Source organism: Mandrillus leucophaeus, unplaced genomic scaffold (genome assembly GCF_000951045.1).
Source record: "Mandrillus leucophaeus isolate KB7577 unplaced genomic scaffold, Mleu.le_1.0 Scaffold547, whole genome shotgun sequence".
NCBI classification, from domain to species: Eukaryota; Metazoa; Chordata; class Mammalia; order Primates; family Cercopithecidae; genus Mandrillus; species Mandrillus leucophaeus.
In genome coordinates, this window is record NW_012105886.1 from 313,763 (window position 1) to 325,210 (window position 11,448).

General features: G+C 42.9%; 1 pseudogene; it reads right to left on the bottom strand.

The window, feature by feature from the left end:
• Positions 1 to 330: 330 nt before the first annotated feature.
• LOC105552211 lies at positions 331 to 770 on the bottom strand (annotated as a pseudogene).
• Between the last annotated feature and the right edge of the window lie 10,678 nt (positions 771 to 11,448).

Here is an 11,448-nt window from a genome sequence, read left to right on the forward strand (position 1 = left end):
CTACAGGCGCCCGCCACCTTGCCCGGCTAGTTTTTTGTATTTTTTAGTAGAGATGGGGTTTCACCGTGTTAGCCAGGATGGTCTCGATTTCCTGACCTCATGATCCGCCCGTCTCGGCCCCCCAAAGTGCTGGGATTACAGGCTTGAGCCACCGCGCCCGGCCTTTTTTTTTGTATTTTTATTAGAGACAGGGTTTCACCATGTTGGCCAGGCTGGTCTGGAACTCCTGACCTTGTGATCCCACCGCCTCAGCTTCTCAAAGTGCTGAGATTACAAATGTCAGCCACCGTGCCTGGCCGCACTTCAAGTTTTAATAAAAGCTTAATAAGATTATTTTATTCCTGCATCTTCTATTGTTTCTTTCTTGTATTTGCCATTTTCCTTTCCTACTTGGCGAGATGTGATTTTCCATTCAAGGATCTTTTTGTGGTCTTCGTCCAGTTTCAGCCTAGTGATAACCACCTTGCTGGGTGAATGCCCACAGGGACACCTGTGCTGTTAGCCTTTTCCCACTGCACCCATTCAATGTAGATGACATATTTCTTCCTGTAAACCTGGATTATTTGGCCAATTTGCTGACCCTTATAGTGTCCTCGCACAACCTGAACTTCATCATCCTTTTGGATGGTCTTGGACTGAATATTGTACTTTTGTCTCAGCTCTTTGGAAAGAGGGGAAGACATAATCTTTCTGCGAGTGTGGGAAGGTGCATTGAAATGCCTTTTGCAATTCTTGCTTTGATCAGAAGTCACGAAGGGATTGAACTTCATTTTGGACGCTCCACCTTTGGTGATGGCTGCAAAGGTTTAAAAAATCTTATTTATGGGAAGGTATAGTGGGTTGAATGGTGGCCCCCCAAAAAGTATGTCTACATCCCAACCCCCAGAACCTGTAAATGTGAGCTTATTTGGAAAAGGATCTTTGTAGATGTGATTAAGGTTCTCAAGAGGAGATCATTCTGGATTATCTGGATTACCTAGAGGAAGAGAAAATCGAGATTTGAGACAGGTACAGAGAAAGACCATGGGAAGGTGGAGGCAGAGATTGAAGTTGTCCAACCAAGGAATGCCTGGAGCCACCGGAAGCTGGAAGCAGCAGGGAAGGATTCTTCCTGGAGCCTTCAGAGGGAGCACAGCCCCACCTATCCCTTCACTTCGGACTTCTAGAGTTTAGGACTGAGAGAGGCTATATTCTGTTTGAATCCGTCAGGTCTGTGGTACTCCACCACAGCAGCTGCAGGAAAGGAGAAGAGAAGGGCTCAGTGGAGCCACGCTGTAGCTGTCAGCAGTGACTCAGATTGACTGGAAAAGGAGGATGTTTGGTCATTTCAGACAAGTTTCTGGTTCTGTTTTTGTTTTGGTTCATCACAGTCACAGGGTGGCCTTGTCTGATGTGGATGTTCTGTGACATTATGTTCAGCAGGAGACTACGAAGGCCAGCTATGTGCCAGGCCAGCTCCTGGAAGAACCAAGGCCTGGTTGGGCATCGGGGGCTACTTTTCTTTCTCTCATATGTGAGACTGGGTGTTCTTTATGGACTTCAACCAAAACAACACATCCCAACAGACGGAATCCAGCTCTTTTCTATTCAGCCAGATGTTAAAAAGATTTGCCAAAATGTGAAACAATGCCATTTTCTCCTCCTCCCCCCCTTTTTTTTAAAAGGGCATTTTTTTCCCACAAAAATGTTATTTATGAGAACGTGCAATGGGTTTTTAATTATTGTTATTTTATTTTATATTTTTTATTTTTTGTAGAGACAGCATCTTGCTATGTTCCCAGGCTGGTCTTGAACTTCTGGCTTCAAATGATCCTCCCAAAGTGTTGGGATTATAGACATGAGCCATCTGGCCTATTGTTATTTTAAAATTTATTTAATATGTTCATAGATAAAACATCTTTCAATTTTAATTTCTAATATAATAAATCTTGGTAAATATAACCCGAATAAACACAGCTCATTGAGTCCTCAGTAATTTTAAGTGTGTAAATACAACTTATAAATATAATATTTGTTAAGGGGTTCAGAGACCAGAAATTTTGAGTACTACTTACCTAGTTCATTGTCAATCTTTGTAAATGCGTGTGTGCTTGTCTACTTATTGGAGATGGTATTCTATATTTGTCCACTAGATCGAGCTTGCTAAGTGTGTTCTCATCATTTATGTCTTTTTTTTTTTTTTGAAACGGAGTCTTGCTCTATTGCCCAGGCTCACTGCAGCCTTCACCTCCTGGGTTCAAGTGACTCTCCTGCCTCAGCCTTCCGAGTAGCTGGGATTACAGGTGCATGCTACCATGTCTGGCTAATTTTTGAATTTTCAGTAGTGATGGGGTTTTGCCACGTTGGCCAGGCTGGTCTCGAACTCCTGGCCTCAAGTGATCTGCCCACTTTGGCCTCCCAAAGTTTTGGAATTACAGGTGTGGGCCACCGTGCCTTTACATGTTTTAAATACATTTGATTAAGCCAGATTGTGTGGCTTACTCCCTGTGTAACCTAGGGCGATTTACTAATTCCCTCACGACCTTGTTTTTCTCATTCATCATCTACTGATAATAACAGTGCTCTTTCATGAAGTAACTATCAATAAATATTTGCTATTGTTATCTTCACTAGCAGTGTTTAGTGTAGGAGCAACAAAAAGGAACAATCCAACAACGGCTGGATTTATACAGTTGGGGTTTTGACACTGGGTAATGGGGAAGAAAGATAAGTGGATAAGGATATTAAGGAGGACAGAAAAATAGTAGTGGGAGTGTAGGTTGGATAGGAAAAGAAGTGGAAGGCTGAGCTGTGAGGAGCAAATGTAGTGGAAGCTTAGTGAGAGGCAGGAGATAGTATGGGGAGTGGGGACTGAGTAAACTGGAGACACAATTACTAGGGCCCATGTGAAGGCCAATGTGAGATCCCAGGTGTGGGCTCAATGAAGGAGTGAGGGGAATGGACAAGAACACTGTCTGCACAGAACAGGGTAGTACTGGATCGACATGAGAACCCAAAGTCTTCTATGTTGGCTTGACCAGTAGATAAACAAGGGGCGGTGGAGCAGCAGAATGACACAAATCTCCCAGCAGAAGTGATGCCTTGAGAGCAGTGCTGGCAGCTGGGCAAATGCCAATCCTGCTTACGATATTGGGGCCTTGGGAGAACCTGCCACCTTTCCCAGAGACAAAGGCAGGGGAGCCAGACCTTCTTCAGGACAGCCAGCTTTCAGTCATAGCAAGAAATGAAGCATTTTCCTGTGGGAGGGGTGCTGACAATGTTGGGGGTAGGCTTACTGTGCGAGCAGTGGGCCAGTGGGTCAATGGAGAGAAAACACAGGGGCCTTCCATCTGGAGCAGTGGCTGAGGATAGGAAGGGTGGGAGGCGTGCTAGCATAGACTGGCCAAGACTCCAAATGATATTCTAGACAATATGGCTCAGCCTAGAGCCCAAAGTAGCGTTGGTTTATTTTCTTTTTTCTCTTCTTTTCTTTTCCTTTTTCTGATACGAAGTCTCATTCTATCCCCCAGGTTGGAGGGCAGTGGTGCAATCTTGGCTCACTACAACCACCGCCTCCCAGGTTCAAGCGATTCTCCTGCCTCAACCTCCTGTGTAGCTGGAATTACAGGCGCCTGGAAATTTGTGTATTTTAATAGAGACGGGGTTTCACCACGTTGGCCAGGCTGGTCTCGAACTCCTGGCCTCAAGTGATCTGCCCGCCTCAGTCTTCCAAAGTGTTGAGATTACAGGTGTGAGCCACCGTGCCTGGCTTTTCCCCCCTCATTTTAAGATCTGCTTCTAAGTGTTGATTTCTTTTATTTTTATTTTTGAGACAGTCTCCCTCTGTCCCACAGGCTGGAGTGCAGTGACGAGATCTTGGCTCACTGCAACCTCCATCTCCCAGGCTGAAACAATTCTTGTGCCTCAGCCTCCCAAGTAGCTGCGGCCATAGGCTCGGGCCAACACACCTGGCTAATTTTTTTTTGTATTTTTAGTAGAGATGGGGTTTTGCCATGTTGGCCAGGCTGGGCTCCAACTCCTGGCCTCCAGTGATCCACCCACCTTGGCCTCCCAAAGTGCTGGGACTACAGGCATGAGCCATTGCTCCTGGCCTGGTGTTGGCGTCTTAATGGTTTTGAACAAGGCAGTTACAGATAGGTCAAGGACAAAGAGGACTTTCTAAGTAATGGTGCTGCCCTGCTGAAGAATAGTCTGTCCCACGAGGTAGTGACTTCATCATATATTGCTTGTTTTTAAAGAAGTGGGATGGACATCTGTCAGGGAAGCTGGAAGTAGGGTTGGGCTGCAGAACTTCAAAAAATTCTCTCTGAAAAAGCTTAAATTTCAGAGTATAGTATTTGGCCATGGCCCCCTCTAGTGGCCATTGTGCAGAATTAACCATAATACAACTATTTCAGAACTGAACTCAAAATTTCAAACCTTAAGACTAGCTAGGGTTTGTGGCTTTTAGGGAATATCCTAAATTCTGTTATGTGGATAATTCTGCATGAAATCCATTGAAGTGTCTTGGCTTTACTGTTTAAATCATATTAATGACTTTTTTCTAAATCGGAGGCAGCTGTATCAGGAAGATGTCGTTGGCTGGTAGACTTCTGCACCAGGCACATAAAGTCTAGGAGAGCAAAACAAATCGGATTCCTGTCTTCATGGTGTTTGCATTCTCGTGTGGGGAACAGATAATAAATAACCAGTCAATAAGAAAGTAAGGCTCTGATGAATGTTATGGCAGGAAATTGGCAGAGTGTGGTGACAGGGACTGAGGAGGCTGACCTACTTGCATAGGGCGCTCGGGGAAGGTTTCTTAAAAGAGGTGACCTTTAAATGAGAAGAGGCAGAAGAATATTCCAGGCAGGGAAAACAATAAATGCAAAGGACCTGTGGTAGGAACAGCTCATCTAGGAGCTGAGGGAAGGCTGACATACCTGGAAAACGAAATTAGCAAATCGCATAAGCCCTGGGTTGTGGCTGGAAGACACCCCAGAGGCCAGATCACACCACTTTTTGAAGGCCATAGGAAACCTCAAAAGCCATGGGAAGTTCAGTTATGATAACTTTCATCCCATCTTAACAGACTGTGTTTATTTATTTATTTGAGATGGAGTCTTAGACTCTGTCACCCAGGTTGGAGTGCAATGGCACGATCTCGGCTCACTGAAACCTCTGCCTCCCAGGCTCAACTGATTGATTCTCCTGCCTCGGTCTCCCGAGTAGCTGGGACTACCGGCACACACCACCACACCCGGCTTATTTTTGTATTTTTAGTAGTGATGGGGTTTCGCCATGTTGGCAGTGGCTGGTCTTGAACTCCCGGCCTCAAATGATCCACCTGCCTCGGCTTGCCGAAGTGCTGGGATTACAGGCATGAGCCACCGCGCCCAGCCTGTATTCACTTAAAAATTAATTTTGTTGAAATTATCTGTACACATACTTTGCTTCTAAATGGAAGAAATATTTTTTAAAAACTTGAATTTGATTTCATATTAACTGATTTGATCTGTTGGTTTCTAAGACCATAGATTTCTTTTGTACTAAACATTCTTTCTGTACCAGCATTTGGTAGTGAATTTAGACAGGTTATTGAATTGGAAGCAGCAGGTTCTTTGTTGGAAAACATAGGACATTGTTCTCTTGAAGAGAACATCATCAAGGCACTGACCTCTTTCTAAGGAGGAACTGGAGAGAGTTTTCTCTTTTCATGAAGATAGCTTCTGTGCTTGAACTACTTCATCCAAAAAGAGACTTACTAGAATTAGCCAAGCCCCAAAGTATGAGAGTTTTTCTGCAATGTGAAAAACTTAACATTGTTTTACTTTGTCAGGGAATTTCAGAAGTGAGTTAAAAATTTAAAGCTCAATGTAGATTAGTCAGCCTCTTTTTATCTAAATGTTTCTTAATTTAGAAGCACTGTGAGAAATGAGGATGATGAATGCTAGACAGAGCCAACACTATTAAGTTTATAAAAGAAAAACATTCAGCATGACTTCAAGGTTGGTGGATGGCACGCATACAGCCAGTGGGCCCATTGTGCTATGTGTAGGCAAACTGTGTGGTCGTGCCAAGAGGATCGCCTTACCTACCTGTGCTGTGTGTCAGCACCTGAGTGGTCTGACAGACTGATAGTAAAGCTCACTTTATTAGACAATGCAAGATATGTGGGTATGTTAATTTCTCAGTCAGAAAGTATAGTACTGTCCTATGGCACGAAATGGGCAATTTTAAGAATGTTAACTGTTGAGAAGGAGGAAGGGAAGAGGGAGAGAAGAGGCATCAGTGGGATTGACTCTGGTATTGAACGTGACATGGCATGAGGAAAAGAACATTAGAATTGCCTACTGCCACTGCCGCCCAACTGGAGGTAAAGATTCTGTCTGCCAGTATACATGCACTTAACGAGGCCAAGACTCAGCCAGCTACTCAGTCATCTACAGGGAGTGGGAGGAATAATTCTACAACTGGGTATCTTCAAATTCTAGCCAAGATTAAATTTTTTTTGGTTGCAAATTAAATATTCTAAAAAAAGAAACTATTTAGCAGGTTGTGGTGGCGTGCACTTGTAGTCCCAGCTACTCGGGTGGCTGAGGTGAGAGGATTGTTTGAGCTCAAGAGTTCAAGGCTGCAGTTGAGCTATGATAATGCCACTGCACTCCAACCTGGGTGATAGAGCAAGACCCTGCCTCAAAACAAAACAAAACAAACCCCCAAAAAATCAACATTAGTACAGTTTGGAGCATCCAAATCATCCATATAATACCTTTGTGAGCACTGCCATGTGATTTTAATTCCCAAGTTTGCACTTTTATATATAATCAAGATCATGCTAAGTGATGATATTTAACTGTTTTGTTTCTACGTATAGAATTATTTTATTGGTTTCCATAAAGTGCATATTTGACACTAAAAATAAAATTTAAGCCAGGTGTGGTGGTGTTGCCCCTATAGTCCCAGCTACTTGATGGGCTGAGGTGGAGGGTCATTTGAGCCCAAGAGTTCCAGACTAGCCTGGGCAACATCATGGGACCTATCTGTCAAAAACAAAACAAAACAAAACAACAAGAACAACAACAAAACAAATGGTGCTGGATCACGTGGACATTTATAGGTTAATAAAAAAAGGAACAATAATAAGTAAATATAAAAATTTGCCTTTTGTTGTTCACTCCAGCTAAAACCATGCAGTCTTGCTCAGTCAGCTCATGCTGTGTTTATCTCTGGGATACAATATGGTGGAATTGGCCTAATAGAGGTAGAGATTCTGTCGGTTAGTGTATGCTCATTTAATGAGACCAAGACCCAGTCAGCTACTCAGAGGGTCTGTGGATCACATTACTCACAACTCTGAACCTAGGTGATAAGTGTGTGGATAGAGCACCAGAAGCCTCTAGCTTTGGTCAACGTGCTGGCGAATCAAGCTGTGCTTATAGGTCATGCTGAAAGTAAATGCTGGTAAAGGAGCAGACAGTCCTAAAGGTATCTTCTCTGCCAGGAATACTCCAGACCTGCCGGTTCCCATGGCTTCTACTTTCTCTACTTCAATGTCACATTCTCAAAAGGAAAAATTCAAGGATACTATCCATATAAGAAAAACAAATGGAAATAAAAATACAGTTCTTGAAAGAGAAGTCAATAGCTGAGACAAATTCTGGATCAGAAAGGATTAGAATATTAGTAGATTGGAAAGGAGAACTGAGGAAATTTAAATATTTTAAAATTCTAGGACTGAAACAAAATCTAGAATTAAATAATATGCATCCTGAAATGAAAGTGCATCCCAAATACCGAGCAGAATATATGAAAATAAGTCCACACACTGGCCACATTGTGACACTACATCAGAAATAAATAGAAAAGTTGGCCAGGAGCGGTGGCTCACGCCTATAATCCCAGCACTTTGGGAAGCCAAGGCAGGCAGATCACCTGAGGTCAGGAGTTTGAGACCAGCCTGGCTAACATGGCAAAACCCCATCTCTATTAAAAATACAAAAAAAATTAGCCAGGTGTAGTGGCACGTGCCTGTAATCCCAGCTACTTGGGAGGCTGAGGCAGGAGAATCTCTTGAACCCGGGAGGTGGAGGTTGCAGTGAGCTGAGATCACTCCATTGCACTCTAGCCTGGGCAACAAGAGTGAAACTCCGTCTCAGAAAAAAGAAAAAGAAAAAGAAAAAGAAAAAGAAAAAGAAAAATCTTAGAAGTGACCAGAAGGAGGAAGAAGACCAATTATCTACAAAGGAATGACAACTACATTGACAGCTGGCTTCTCATCAACAATGATAGATGCCAGAAGACAAAGATGTAAAATTATGACAGTGTTTGTTGAGGAAAAAAAACAACCATCAACCTAGAATTGTATGCCCCATTCAACTGTCACTCAAAAATAAAAGTAAAAGTTGTCACAGGCTCTCATTGAAGAGATGGTTAAGAATCTCCTCAAGAAGAAAAGTGCACCCAGAGAGAAAGCATGGCATACAAACGTAAGTAACCGACTGACCGAAAGACTAGGCACAGGTGCAGATGAACAATATCAGGATATGTATTTATGTGGCTGAACAGTCCCCCATAAAACACATTTTTGTATGTTTTTATAAAACAATAAAAACAATAACTCCCCTCCATAAAAAGATTATGGCTGATTGTGGTGACTCATGCCTGTAATCCCAATACTCTAGGAGGCTGAGTGGGGAGGATTGCTTGAGGCCAGGAGTGCCAGGTTACAGTGAGCTATGATTGTGTTGGTGTGCTCCAGCCTGGTCGACAGAGAGACCCAGTCTCTCAAAAGACAACAAAAAAGGGCCAGGCGCGGTGGCTCACACCTGTAATCCCAGCACTTTGGGAGGCCAGGGCGGGTGGATCACATGGTCAGGAGTTCGAGACCATCCTGAACAACATGGTGAAACCTCATCTCTACCAAAAATATAAAAATTAGCTGGGCATGGTGCCGTGTGCCTGTAGTCCCAGCTACTCAGGAGGCTGAGGCAGAAGAATCGCTTGAACTCGGGAGGTGGAGGTTGCAGTGAGTCAAGATCATGCCACTGCACTCCAGCTTGGGCAACAGAGGGAGACTCCGTCTCAAAAACAAAACAAAACAAAAGATTGTGTGTGTGTTCAATGGATAGTTTATTCTAAGTCCTTTAAAATACTGTAGTCATTACCCCGCTTTAGCAATAATTAACATTTTGCCAACTTTTTTTTTTTTTTTTGAGACAGAGTTTCACTCTTGTCACCCAGGCTGGGGTGTAGTGGCGTGATTTTGGCTCACTGTAACTTGTGCCTCCCGGGTTCAAGTGATTCTCCTGCCTCAGCCTTCCGTCTAGCTGAGACTACAAGCACCTGCCAGCATGCTCGGCAAATTTTGTATTTTTAGTAGAGGTGGGGTTTCATCATATTGGTCAGGGTGGTCTTGAACTCCTGACCTCAGGTGACTCATCTGCCTCAGCCTCCTAAAGTGCTAGGATTACAGGTGTGAACCAGTGTGCCCGGACTTTGTGTGCTTTTTATAATCAGGAAGAGGATACAAATAGAAAGTAATTTTAGATGTTATTGAAAACTTATGGTGAAGAATATATGCTAAATATTTGGCCAGGTGACGTGGCTCACACCTATAATCCCAGCACTGTGGGAGGCCAAGGCAGGAGGGTCACTTGAGCCCAGGAGTTCAAGACCAACCTGGGCAAAATGGAAGAACTCCATCTCTATAAAAAGATACAAAAATTAGCCGGGCATGGTGGTGAGTGCCTGTGATCCCTGGTACTTGGGAGGCTGAGGTAAGCTGATTGCTTGAGCCCCTGGAGGTGGAGATTACAGTGCACTCCAGCCCAGGCAACAGAGTGAGACTCTGTTTCAAAAAAAAAGAAAGAAAGAAAGAAAGAAAACAAAGAATATATGCTAAATATTTAAGAGCCTAAACATAGAAATATAATGGACAGATTTTGAAAGTGAAGTGACATTGTAAAAATTTATCAGTCCAACAGAAAACAAGGAAGAAAAGAGAAAAAACTGACAAAAAGAATTGCAAATAGTAAAGAAAACAACCATGGTGGTAGAAATAAATCTATATAGATCACTGAAACAACAAATATAAGTAAATGAAAGTCATACATCGAAAGACAAGTGGCTACCAGATTTGATTATGCTTCTTACAATAGGTACATCTACAACAGAATGACATAGGAAGGTTTAAACTAAAGGAAGGTAATAATACTCAAGAAAAGCATAACCTGGGCCAGGCACGGTGGCTCATGCTTGTAATCTAGACCTTTCTTTAAATTTTGCTGTGAGCCAAAAACTACTTAAAAATATAGTATTAAGGCTGCCTGTGGTGGCTCACACCTGTAATCCCAGCACCTTGGGAGGCTGAGGCAGGCAGATCACTTGAGGTCAGGAGTTCAAGACCAGCTTGGCCAATATGGAGGAACCCCATCTCTAGTAAAAATACAAAAATTAGCCGGGCATGGTGGCGTGTGCCTGTAATCCTGGCTCCTCAGGAGGCTGAGGCAGGAGAATCACTTGAATTCAGGAGGCGGACATTGCAGTGAGCCAAGATTGCTCCACTGCACTCTAGCCTGGGCAATAGAGTGAGACTGTCTCCAAAAAAAAAAAAAAAAAATATATATATACACACACACACACACATACACATATATATAGTATTAAGAATTTTTACTTGCAAGTGCTATTTAGTGTAATCTGAAAAATTTGGTAGTGCCAAACTACATTACAATGTGTAGGATAAGAATCATCCACCGAAACTGCTTCAATTGCTCAACAGTACTTTTTTATTAAATACACTGAATTTGATCATAACATATATGGAATTGTTTTTGAATTTTCTACAACATTTATTTATTTTTGTTTGCTTTTAGAGGTGGAAAGGACAAAGTGATCCTCCCACATCAGCCTCTTGAGTATTTCAGACTCCAAGTGCACACCAGTGTGCCCAGCTAATTGTTATTAAAATTTACTTTTTGGCTGGGCATGGTGGCTCACTCCTGTAATCCGAGCACTTTGGGAGGCTGAGGCGGGCGGATCATGAGGTCAAGAGATTGAGACCACTCTGCCTAACACGGTGAAACCCCATCTCAACTAAAAATACAAAAAATTAGCCAGGTCAGGCTGAGGCAGGAGAATTGCTTGAACCTGGGAGGTGGAGGTTGCAGAGAGCCGAGATGGGGCCACTGCAGTCCAGCCTGGGCCACAGAGCAAGAGTCTGTCTCAAAAAAAAAAAAAAAAAGCCTCGTTATTTTAGCTGCATGTTATACTGCATTATTATAAATTGCACAAGGAGAAACAGCATATAGATAGATTTACTCATTTTTTATATACATATACACATATATATATATGCTTTCTTTTTATTTATTTATTTTTTGAGACAGAGTTTCGCTCTTGTTGCCCAGGCTGGAGTGCAATGGGGGGATCTCCGCTCACTGCAACCTTCATCTCCTGGGTTCAAGC